The sequence below is a fragment of the Cavia porcellus genome, unplaced genomic scaffold (assembly GCF_034190915.1).
Source record: "Cavia porcellus strain 051 isolate PalLab524CR breed Dunkin Hartley unplaced genomic scaffold, mCavPor4.1 scaffold_33, whole genome shotgun sequence".
NCBI classification, from domain to species: Eukaryota; Metazoa; Chordata; class Mammalia; order Rodentia; family Caviidae; genus Cavia; species Cavia porcellus.
Window position 1 is genome coordinate 417,530 of NW_026947516.1, and position 13,143 is coordinate 430,672.

Here is a 13,143-nt window from a genome sequence, read left to right on the forward strand (position 1 = left end):
GGGGGCAAGTTCAGGGACTGCAGTCTCTTGTCACTTATGAAAAAACAGCAAAGGCCCACGTTCTTCTTTTTCCACAAAGAGATATAAAGCACTACACAGGAGAAGGAATTTCAGAAGTGATAGCGCTAGGCAGAGCCGCCCTCAGCTCAGTAAGGCGGAGGAGGAGGAAGCGGGATTAGAGCAGCGAGCAGCCAGGAGAGGAAGGCAGAGGCTGAGCAGGGCTACAGCGGCCGGAAGGGCCTCCAGAGTCAGCAGGAATCAGGGCCCGGGTGGAAGCGTGTTCTCTCCAGCCTGCACACGCCTGCTGCCCTGGGTCCCAGCTCAGCCCTGCGTCTTCAGTGAAAGTTCTATTCCTTCTTATTTTGTTTGTTTTTGAGACGACATTTTGCTATACAGTTCAGGCTGGCCTTGAACTCACTTTGTAGCCCAGGCTGGCCTCAGACTCATGTGTATCTTCCTGCCTCGGCCTCCTGAGGTCTGGGATTACAGGTGTAGAATCAATGTGTAGAGATCGTGCAAGGCTGACAGCAATGACCTGAGGGTCACGGCCTTGTCCTCCCCTCTGCTGCCAGTGCCACGTGTCCCTGTCCACGCAGGGGCCCAGCTCAGAGTGTCTCTCGGTGTAGGTCAACACGCTGCACTTTAACAGTGGTCCTTCACAAGCATCCTTTCTCCATGCTTGCTGCTAAGCATGAATTCTCTAGTGTCACAAACAGGAGAAAAGAAAGTGAACTTCCAAAAGTTTCTTGGTCAGATGAGCTTTCCTCAGCAGAAAACAGTGAAGCCAGGCAAACAAACAGGCTGAACAGGTCACATCTTATCCTGATGCACACTGTGACGGTGCCGTGAAGGGAGTGGATCCAATGATCTAACCCTGTTGGGCACAGTTATAGTGTAGACACACATGCATGAGATGGTACCTATAGATATTCATGACCAGTTAAAGGCCTCTGACCAAGTTTCTATTCTGCTGTTTCTGTGAAATTCAGCTGACAGTGTCCACAGCCCAGCTGCAGATGAGCACCAGGTCAGGGTAGCTGTCTATAGCTTAGGGTACCCTGGCCTGATGCGTTCCCAGTGAGTAACGGTCCTCTGTCAGGAACATTTCTACATTTTGACGATGACCTTCATTGTGCTCATTTTGAAAGAGCCCCCTCCCCTGGCTCTTGGAGTGTTTCTATAGTTTCAAGACTAGACTTTCTGTGCATAGATGACTCGATGTATGTAACCAATCATGCAACATTGGATCACTGGTCTTGTACCCCCATTTCTAATTCTGTACAGACTGAATTTCCTGATTCGTGATGGTTGTTTGGGAGAATTATCTCTGCAACAGTCCACTGGCATGAAAATCTAACCGAGCACTGATGTAGGGATTAAATGCTGGCTTCTCATCACCTCAGTGCAAAGAGTCTTCCTCTTGGCTCGGCGTGGCTTGGGAAATTTCCCTCAGAAATCCCACCAGCTAAATTAACGAAGTCATGATTTCCAGGCAGAGTAAGTTTGGTGTTCTGGGAAGCCTTTGTTGCAAAATTTATTTCAGATCAACAGCCAAGTATTCCTTGATCTCAAGTGTCCAAGAATTATGAAACAAACACACGCACATCTTACAAAAAAAAAAAAATCACTAATATAAGGATGCTGATAAAATGGAGTTATTTTTATCTGACTTTTATTTATTTATTTATTTTTGTTACTGAAGATCAAACGCATGACCTCACACTTGCCATGCAGGCACTTGTGCCACTGAGCTAAATCTGTGGCTGGTTATTTGCTTTATTTTCTTTGACAGAAAATATTACCTCATTTAACATCGGTATACATTAACATCCGCACCATTTTCCTCCGCGTGCTATGGAAGGCCTCATTTAAACAGTGTGGTTATAAAGAATAGTTTGTTTTGCTGCCTTAAGATAAGGCACCTAGCTACAGAAAATGGCCTGAGGTAGAGCTGTGTATTACGCCGGATGGATGAGAATCAAAATGAGAAGAAGTAGCAAACTCTACACAGAAAGCCAAGATTGAGCTTGCTCGAGAATCAGGGAATGGGCGCGACCTTCCCTGCCACGAGGACTCAGAGCCTTCCCCACCACGCTCCTCAGTGCCAGGAAATTCAACAGCAAAGGGCCACTTTTTCTCTAAAGTCTCCTTTTACATTAAACCTGACACAGTAAGAAAACTGGCTTGAAAACATGAGCGCTAAATGGTCGTTTTGAACACACAGAAGTCCCCGTGTAGTTCCCGTGCTCTGTTGTCTCTGGGTAGCTCTGGTCGGAGCAGCCCCTGGCCACCCCCTAGGATGCTTCCAAGAATCAGGGAGCCATTTTTCTCATGTCAGTGAAAACCCTCCCAATGTTTGGATGGCTGAGAGCCGCAGGAAGGGATGACAAGGGACAGGGCTGCCTCAGGGGAGGAGAAACGTCTCTGTTACAGCAAACAGGCGGAGAGGCTGCAGAGTCACACCCGAGCCTGTGTAACTCCTGTGACAGCCTCTGCTTTAAGCTCGCCTCATCTGATGTGAAATTCTCCTTACATCACTGGTATTCCTAGAAGAAATATTTTACATGGAATCGTGTGGTACTCTTTGTAAAACTGGATTGGCCTGAGTGGTGTACAGGATACTGGTAAAGAACACTTTTAGGTGTCTGGAGAAATCATTCTAACATTGCCTGGCCCTGATTTCTGGCTCTCATACAGTAGTTACACTGTTCTTCACTTATATTTGCTGTGATGTTTCTTGTTGAGAGAAATAAAAAGGACTATAATCTTTGAAACAGTGAGACTTGTTTTGTTTTTGTGGCCCTGCAGACCAAATGCAAGCGCTAGCCTCTGCTAGGTGAGTGCTGCGCCCCTGAGCCAGCCCCACTCCCCAGCCGCATTTTTTGTTGATCTTTGCCAAAGTCCTGATGCTGCATTTTTGTGTGTGTTCTCTAAGTGTGTGCCTCATTATACATTCCAGACTAGCCTCAAACTCACCCTCTTTCTTCCTGTTGGAAATGAGTTCCCAAATTCAGTTTTTCTGTGCAGATGATGCAATACTCAGGTATCAAGGAATCTGAACAAGGCTGTTACTTTTGGAGAAGGTACAAGCACACCCCAGCGATGAGGTAGCAAATGCACAGACTAGTTGCACAAACAGGAGTTTTAAGGCTAATGCATGGGAAGCAGCTACATTTAAATTCATTGTCCAAACCCAAGACTGAATCCACCTGGTTGATGAGGTTCTGGCAAAGGGAAGGAGCAGCACGCTGCTGGGTCAGTTAGAGAGAGAGGACAGCGGTTTGGAAGGCAAATTCCTTGACTCTTATCTTGGAAACCAGTGTGTTCTGGGAAGCAGTACACAGTCACCAGTCCTCGGATCCGAGAATACTGACAGTAGCGAGTGGGAATAGAGTAGACCGCCACCAGGTCATTTGAACCCACAATGGAGTTGCTGTGGCCTTGTGCTTTGACAGAAAACCCAAATCCTACTTCTCACCAACCCCACAATTTTGGGGCCTGCCGGCTTGCACCAGCTCAAGCAACTTCCAAGCTCTACATCTGTGCCAAGGTTTTACAATCACTTCATATTTGAAGCTGGTTCAGAGATGGGCTGGACACTGGCGCCAGCCGTGCATGGCCCCTCTCGGCCCTGCGGCATGGCTGTGGCACAGTGCCCCACCCAGTGGGGCTGACCCACGCAGGCACCTCGTGCAGGCACAGCAGAGCACATTGGTGACACCCTCAGATGTCTGCAGGAACGTGCATAGAACTAGCTAACTGAGAAGAGCAAGTGCCTTCCTTGTGACCTCGTCAAAGCTTCCCAGTTGGCTCTGGTGCTCTCTTTCCTCAGTGCTGTTGAAGCAAGCAAATTAATTCTGGGAGACTTTTCAGAGAGCTGGTGCAAAGCTTTTACTTAAGACCTCATCTGAGGAAAATGGGAAGGTAATCACGCTGGGAAACCCTCGTTCTCTGACGGTGACCTTCCCCCTCAGCCGGCCAGGCAGGGTCCAGCCTGAGCTTTCCTACCGGCTAAAGAGTAGTTCTCTGTTTGTTTTTCCTCTTAGATTCTCGCCAATAAATGTAAAGGATGTTGACGGAAGGTCTTGTATGCTGTACCCTAACTGCAGCCGTGTATGATGCCTAGAAGTTCTCTTGGCAGATGATATAGGATTGTTTCCACAATCACTAAGGTGACATCTCAGTATTTCTTCACTTACACTTTGGTATTTTTACTGTCCTGGCCAAAATCTTGAATGCAGTATTGTGGAGGAGCGATAAGAGCAGGATCAGCTTGCTTTGTTATCATAGAAGGACAACATTCAATCTTTTACCATTATGTGTGATGTTGTTCGTAGGACTTTTGCCTTTTTAAATGATATAGGTATTTCCCTTTATTTTGCAATTGATCAATTTTCATTATAAATGTTACCAAATTTCCAAGTGTTCTTTCTGCATCCCTTAAGAGCATTATCTTTAGGTTTCTTAAAATGCCATTCAGTGCACAGTGCATGTAGGGCTGGTGCTGTAGGTGATGAAAGGAATTTCCCACTAATCAGAGAACACAGAAGAGGAGGAATCAGTACAGCACAAGACAGCAGCAGACGTGGCCAAGAGAAGTTCAACCCTCAGGATGAAACGCTAAGATATTTGTATTTGATTATAATGTGATGAAGTCAGCTTTCAGCGTCGTCCATCCTAGGGACACTTGCATCGGGTCACAGCGGTCCTATTGTCCACCCATTTCAGTTGCAAGCATAGCAGGCATTCTTTGAAGACTCACTTGGTCTTTTTGTTTGACAAGGTCCGGTTACAAGCAGCATTTCTTGGCAGAACCAAGAAATGTGTAAAAATGGACTAGTTCATGCTCAAGAGGATCACAATAACACATGCATGTATATATTTTTTCATATTACATTGGGATTGGGATGAGTGGTGTTAAGATGTTTTATGCAATTAGATGAGCTAACAGCGCACGCCTAGTGTAGCTTCCAAGGAAGAAATCTGATGCTCTCCTGCTCCTCGCTCTCAGCTGCGGATGGCCTCTAAAGAAACGTTGGTAAAATAGCCATGATTCTCCAGGATGTGGTAACTCTATGAATTGGCTTTCAAATGTTGACTCCCCTTTTGATCTCATGGATAATCCCACTTGATCACTGTGTATTTCTTTCACATGGCTAGATTCAGTTTGTTAAAAGTTTAAGAATGGACTTGGGAAGATGATGGAGCAGTAAGCAGCAGAGTAAACATCCTCCCTGAAAGAAACAGTCCAGATGCTGGAAGCAGTGTCCGTGGGGAAGACAAGGAGGAAGGAAGTGGGTCCCCTGGAATCGGGAAGAACCTGGGGTGAGGACTGAAGCCCGCGGAGAGAGTAAAAAGAAACATGTAAATGAAGAAGATGGTGGCTGGTGGCATCTTCTCCCAGAGCCCGGTCTGCTGTGTGAGAGGAGCTCTGGGAACCTGGGGCACGTGGTCACAGTGACGGTGGTGGCTGGCAAGCCCAGAACCCCCTGCAAAGAGATGCAGAGGTAGAGGAGAGTGTCGGACACGGAGGGCCGCACTGGCAGAGGGCTCGGTTCCCTCACAGGAAGAGTGATTGGTGGGAGCCGTTTTGAAATCAGGCTGGAGAAGCCCAGGATCGAAAGCGCAGCCAGCTCCCTCAGGGACCTCCTAGCCTCGAGCAGCCCAGGGGACATTGCTCGAGCTGAGCCTACCCCATGAGGATTCCAACCGTCATCTTGGAGGTTTCCCACCAGTTACCAGCTCAGACCTTGGTATCAGCCCCGCACCCATGAGTGCTCTAACAGCCAGGGTGGGGCATCTGGCTCTGCTCTCTCCCTGCACTCTGGCAACCATCCTCATAGACCCCTGCAGGTAACCATCTAGGGAACACAGAGCCAACCCTGCCCCTGCATGCGCTCTGACAACCAACAGTGAGCCAGACAGTGGCAGAGGGGATGCACTGAGTGGGGCAGACAGTGGGCAGCCAGTGCGGGCAGAGCGAGCCAGCAGATCTGCCTCCAGCTGCCAGGCACAGCCACCAGAAGGCCCTTTCCTGCAGGCGGCCGGCAGAAGCAGGGACACACAGCAAGGTAAGCTCTGTGTAGCTGTAGACCACACTGGAGGCCCTTGATTGCTTTGGACAGCCATCACACACCAGCAGAATCAGACACACACAGCCCTGTGTGCTCACACCATCACAGGAGTTCCGGTGTAGACACAAAGGCTGAGAGAAGCATCCCCACGTCCACGCATTCCTGATCACGAGGGAAGCCCCGGGTAGCTGCACAGGTCTGGAGAAGCGGTCTCCACACTCTCCTCCCTCCCTGTGATCTGAGTTAGAGAATCTACGTGCCTGTTCCATTCCCCTCCACCGAGGAGGGGCAGCCAGTGTGGGAAGTGCTGGAGCGCCGCAGCCAGCTTGTTGGGAGGAACCCAGGAGAAGGTCAAGAGGAAGGATAAAAGGCAAACTCAGACCTGCAGCCCACAGAGAGCAAGTTTGTAAGGTGAGATACAATCGTGGAAGAAAACGGAAGGCACACACCTGAGATCTCTGACAGGACAGCAACTGAAGTAAAGGAATCACTTCACGAGATGGTAAAAGCAATCAATCAGAAACAATGTCTCAGGTAAAAGAAGAAATCACAAACATACCGAAAGAATTGCTCACCATGTCTAAAGAAGACAGAGATAAAAGAGTACCGCGTAGGAAACTAATGGAAACTTGGAATAACACAGAAAGCAATTGCACTGCGTGAAACAGATGCAAATTAAAAAGTCGATCGAAATCTGGCAAAACTGAAAGAGTCTGAAGATAGACTTTCAAATCTTGAAGATAGGATTGCAGCTAGTGATCATGAAAGGAAAGATCTCTTAAAAATAACAAAGAATCGGGAAACCACAATTCAACAGCTACAAGATGATGCAAAGAAGCGTAAGTCAAGAGTGATGGTGAAGAAGCAGGGTCAACACAAATGAAATTAAAAGGCTGTTTACAGCAGTAATAGCAGAAAACTTCCCAGACGTGGTCTATGGATCTGGCATGCAGGAAAGTGAGCATATAGAACTCCAACTAGCCATAACCAAAGTAAATCTACACCCAGACATATAATAATCAAGATCCTAGAAATTCAACACAAGAACAGAATATTAAAAGCTGTTATAGAAAAGAAACAGATCAACTATAAAGGAAAACCAATTAGAGTCACTTTAGACTTATCAACAAAAACCTTTAAGTCAAGAAGAGTTTGGAGTAAAATGTATCAAACTCTGAAAGGAAATAACTTCCAACTCAGATTGATATGCCTTGCAAAACTACCTTCCAACATTGATGGAAAAATAAGAGACTTCCATGATACAGAACAACTGAAGGAATTAATGACCACCAAACCAAACCCATAGAGAGTGCTAAAGAATGTTCCAGAGAGAGATAAAGATGAACATGGTCTCAGGAACAGCAGCAGAGGAAGATCACCAAAGAAGACAGACAGCTGAACGAAGGGGAAAGTGGGGGCCAACAGCAGGACAGCAGGGCAGGGAGAGACCAAAGTATGCTGCTTGTGACCATCGATGCAGACGGCCTCAGGTCCGCAATAGAAACAAACCATGGAGAATGGATCAAGGAACACGGCCCGTCAGTGTATTGTATACAAGAAACACATTTAATTGGAAAGGAAATCCATAGACTGAAAATCAAAGGAGAGAAAGCAATTGCTATATGTGACAGGAGACCAGAAAAAGCAAGAGTAATCTGCCCATCAGCTGCAGAATGGATGAGAAAGATCCGCTATTTCCGTGCAGGGGAAAGCTACCCAGCTATAAAGTAGAATAATTTTGAGGCTCTTATAGGTAAATGGATGCAACTGGAGACCATATTCATAGGCAAAACAGTTTGAACTCATATGTATGAACCCTAGTCTAAGAACACAAGGAGTTAGTGGGATTCAAAAGCAAAAGTATTTGTAAGAATGAAATACGTGAGGGAAAGGTGAAAGCTACTGTTAATTTCTTATTGTCTTGTCTCAAACTCTTCTATTGTTTTCACAATTTTGTTGTTTGTCTTTGTTCTGTCTTGTTTTGTTAGATTTTATTCTGTCAGATGGTACCAGCAGCTATTTTGAATATAATGGAATATATTGTGATAATGATGGTTTCTGATTATATTGTTTTGAAGTCTTATAATGCTTTCATTCATTTGTTTAATTGGTCTTATTCTGTTTTGTTTTGTTTTGTTTGATTTTATTATGATGGTATGAACAGCTATTTTGGGCTGGGGATTTAGCTCAGCGGCGTAAGCGCCTGCCTTGAAAGCAAGCAGTCGTGAGTTCAGTCCCTGGTACCGATAAAAAAAAGGAAAAAGACCAAAAAAAAAGTATAACGAACAGCTATTTTGAAGAGAACAAGACGTTATATTAGCCATTGCTGATTTCCTTTCATCTTGTTTTGAAGTCCTATCATGCTTTTGTTCTTCTGTTTCGATTGGTTCTATCCTGTTGTGTTTTATTTGATTTTATTATATGTGATGGTATGGACAAGTTTTTTGAAGAAAATAAGATACTATGGTAGCCATTGTTCATTTCCTGTTATCTGGCTTTGAGTCATGTATTGCTTTCATTCTTTTGAATGGTTTTATACTATTTTGTTATGTTTGATATTATTGTATGTGAAGGCAGGGACAACTATTTCAAAGAAAACAAGAGACATCATGGTAGCCTCTGCTGATGTCCTGCTGTCTCGTTGTGAAGTCTTGTGTTGCTTGCATTGATCTGTTCTGATTTGCTGTTTTGTTTTATTCTCTTTAAAACAAAATAAATTAAAAAAAACAAACTTTAAGAGTTTTTATGTCAACTTCCTAGAAGGATATTGGTCTGAAGTTTAATTTTCTGGAAACATTTTGTCTTTTTAAGAAAATAAGGATCACATCTTTTTAAAAAAATCAGTTCACTCTGGATTTGAGCTCCTAATGCAGCACAGGATTTCTCAAACTCAGAGCGGTTCTCTTGCTTCAGGCTCTTAAAGTTCTAAGATTATAGGTCTGGGCCACCACAGCCACATTTTTGTCTTCATTTTTAAAAACTGAGTCATGCCGACTGGGAAGGAGGAGTTGAGGAACAGTTCTTCCTCTTAAACGCTCTTTAGGACTGTATAAAACTGGTATGCTTTCTTACATAAATGTGTGGTTAAATTCACGAGTGAAACAATTTAAGCCTAAAGTTAGTAGGGAGCTTTTTCTTCATTTAATTTATTTATTGAGCATATTGCTTTTCAGCATACCGGTTTCTTATATGAACTTTATTATTTTACATCTTTCAGGAAATATGTCCATTTTATCCAATTTATTGAAGTTATTGGACTGCAGCAGTTTATAATCTTCCTTGATCCCCGGGCCTTTTAAAGCTGCACAATTGTTAGTGCTGTCTCCGTTGTCAGTGTTTAAACATGTTGTCTCATCGGCATGGAAAAGAGTTCCTACAGTGTGAATCCCCCAAACTTCACTCAGATTTCTTCTGTGACTCAGAGGATGCATTTGTCTTTGAAAATATACAAAGGATGCAATCAGGAAAGAGGAAGGGGATCAGTGCACAGTAAAAGGGTGACATCAGTAAAAGTAGTCACAAATTAAAAGAAAACATCCTTCCACGTGCAATTGAAACCCATAAATGTGGCCCCGCTGTTTTCCTGAAATTACTTGCATTGTTTGTCTACCAGTTTTAAGATGGAGCTGGGTGGGGTGCTCTTGTCCAGCATGCCAGCTCTTGGCAGACTCCCGAAAGAGGGCCGCCTGGATTTCAAGGCCTTTCAAGGCTACCCAGTGAGTTCCGTGCCAGCCTAAACCAGATAACAAGACCCGCCTCACAAAGACGGAAACGGAAACAGTAGAGAGAGCAGCAAAATAAAAGGGATAACCAAGTCTCTTACTCCTGGTCTATGTTTTTCCATTTTGTTTCTATTAAATTCCCTTCCTGCTTTCCTTCCTCCTTTCCATTCTTACTTTCTCAGGTGTTTTCAGGTCCAAAAGTGTTTAGAGCAGTTATGGTCTCCTGATGGATTAACGTCTCCCTCACGTGCTGACTTGTATTTCTTGGAAGAGTCTTCCCGAGAGATCTTCAGTGAGTTTCATTAACACGACCCCTCCACTGCCTTGGTTAGTGTCCGCATCCATTCTTTAAGCTACACTTGTGTTTTCATAACCAAGTGGATTCTCTGTACTTAAATATGGAGAGAATCGTGGAAATACAGCAGCATTCAGCAAGCATTACAATTGAATTGGTCCTCCAAAAACCATGACGGGAGTTAATAATGTTCCTCCTTTAATGACTGAGTTGTAGTCCTGGGAGACTAAGACTGAGGCCCGTAGCAAAGCAATTGCTTATCCGCCGGCAGAAACCTGTGAACTGCCGTGCTTCGCCTCTGATGGAACACTTCCCTAGATACAGCTTGTCGGTGCCTACGATTAGTTTTGACCTCAACAAATGACCTTTGACACTGTGTATCCCTGGCCTGCCAGCTCCCGATCCCCAGGTTTCAGTTGTTTTGTAAAAAGGAAAGAACAACAAAGCAAAGAAAAATAAAAATAGGTCTTGATTTGAAAATAATAGAAACACAAAGTTACCTTAGTCACTGATTCCGAGCCTGAGAACTTCTCTTCTGGATGATAACGACCTTGAGCAGGGATGGAGGCCTCCTTACATTTCCTTCCTGGTAAAATCACACATTCCACTTATTGCCGTTTCTCCTCCTGGTTCCAGGTACGTGATACCCATCCGAGAATGTTTGTCCCAGTACTGGAGCGTTTCTCTGTTGAACTCAGGGAGCCTTCCCATGGCCACAGAAGAGCAGCCACTTCCCTATGACATTTCACCGGGACCACACGGGTCCCAGGCTGCTATGGCTTGTACCTAGATGTCCCCTCAAAGCCTTCTGCCCTTATAGATGGGGATTTTGGGAGATGGCCGGATCTACAGTGTATGATACTGGGATTAATGTTGCATGCTACTGTTGTAGTTAGGCATCTCATGGAGAACAATTTCATACAGGACACATAATTTATAATATTTTATTATGGTCACCAAGAGTTAAATACAAGAAAGTGCAGGAAATCTCTACACAATATTAAAGACCTAGAAAATCCAGTTGCAGGCCTGGATTCCACAGTAACACCTGCATGAGTCTAACGGAAGACCTAGAGCCCATGACAATGCCTCCCATGAGCCTAAATGGAGGCCTAGAGCCCATGACATTTACTCATGCAAATCTATTGCATGGACCTGCACGGGGAAGGCCCAAAGGTCAGTGGTGGATGCTAGAAAGTCTACGCAAGTAGGATAAAGGATCTGTGCTAGTAGGTTAAGGGTTCTACAGTGGAACCAAGAAGCAATGCTCAAACTAAGCCCCAGGGCTCCCTTGAAAAGCACCAGAGCCATCCTCAGAGACAGTGAGGTCTGGAAATGCTCAAGCAGTGTGAACAGCTGAGTACATGTCAGGAAGCCAGCATGGCAAACTCCTGCAGATTATACAGCACACTTTTTCCCCTCCAGAGTCAGGAAGCAATGTACAGTGTAAGGACCAGAGCTCCTGCAAAGTGAACGGCACCACTCTCAGTGACAAGATCCTGAGCTCCTCCAATGATAAGAGCCGAGTTCGTATCAGGGAAGCCAGCATGACAAGCTCCTCCAGGAGAACCAATGGCTCCAAACAACAACACTTAGGAGAACCCTCAATGCCACCCTCTTCCTTTCCACATCTGTTTTTATGCTGGTAACTTTCCTCAGGTGGGCCATCTATACTTTGGCCATACTGATTTAATTCAGCTGGTGTTAAACTGGCCTCCACTTTTTAATCAATAACAACTATGAAATTAGTCCAAACATTGAAACTAGCATAGATCTGAGTGTGGTTGAACGGATTTAATGGAGAAAGAATCCCCATCCTGGATGTAGGTGGCACCATCCAGAAAGCATGTAGCCGGTACGGAGTACAAGTTGAAAAGCAGGCTTGCTGTTACTCTGTCCTACCCATGGTGTCCGGCCTCTGGATACTTGGCCTTGCGGTCAGCCATCCAAGGACTGAAACCTCTACAGTTTCTGGGTTGAAATAAACCTTCCCCCTCTTTAAGTATAGGTGTCAGTTATTTTGTCCCAGAAAATAGAATGTGAGACTTCAGTTTTCAAAGCAAAGCATATCAGAAGAGATAAAGAAGATAACTCCACACAGCTAAAGGGAAGGGTTCAACAGGAAGCTACAGCGATTGCATATAAATATGCATGCCCATATTGGCACACCAGGCTTTCTAAAACACACTACTACAAATAAAAGATCAGATAAACCTTATACCATCATAATGGGAACTCAACACCCTGCATTACAAGTATCCTAAGCATCTCTCCAGCCAAATAATTTAAACAAGAGAATCACAGGTATCCTCCTATTTGAATTCTATGAATATTCGGGTTCAAGGAGGAAACTGTCATGCATGCAGAGCTACAGTGTGGAGTACTCAGGTTTCTCTGCCTCATCACTGGCCAGTGACCAAAAGGACCAAGTGTGGGGCTCAAATTCAGCAATTGTGTTGGCTCTTATGCCTGGCAATTAGATTGTTTTCAATATTCAGGGACTTTTTTAATCCTAATGAAATACAAAGCTTGTCTAAGGAAATTGCAATGTTTGCTTTCCTTTCATCTTGAATTTTTTGGAGAATATAGCTATCATTTAACTCTTAGTTCTCCACCTACACAAACACACTTTTTTTTTTTTACTGGGGGTGGGGATATATTCACTTTCTTGAATAAAAGTGAATAGATTAATACAGTGTGAAAATATTAACAATGAAACCAGTTGCCTCATTACCTAAGATGTGCCTGGAAAGGCCAGCCCTACCCTCTATTTATTCTGTCCTGTCCTGCATCCACAATGTTCTCTTACATCAAAGGACTGATTCTTCCGTAGTACACCGATCAAGAAACCTTCTGAGCACATAAGAGACCACATTTCAGCAAAAGCACGTTGCGTTTATTAAGAAAAAAGGGGCAGATCTGGAAGCGAACATTAAACTGCTGAAATGCAATTATTCTTAGAGGAGGCGAGGTTGGTATTGCGAGAAGGAGCATTGTCCAGAAATTCCTAGGTCACAGTTATCAGCTGAGCTGTAGTCAAGCAGGCAGGAAT

The 13,143-nt window shown here is 44.6% G+C and overlaps 1 protein-coding gene across 1 annotated transcript in view; it reads left to right on the forward strand.

Moving 5' to 3' along the window:
* The window catches only part of LOC101787477 (oocyte zinc finger protein XlCOF6-like), a 502,509-nt gene that overhangs the window by 79,070 nt on the left and 410,296 nt on the right, over positions 1-13,143 (forward strand). The window lies entirely within an intron of this gene.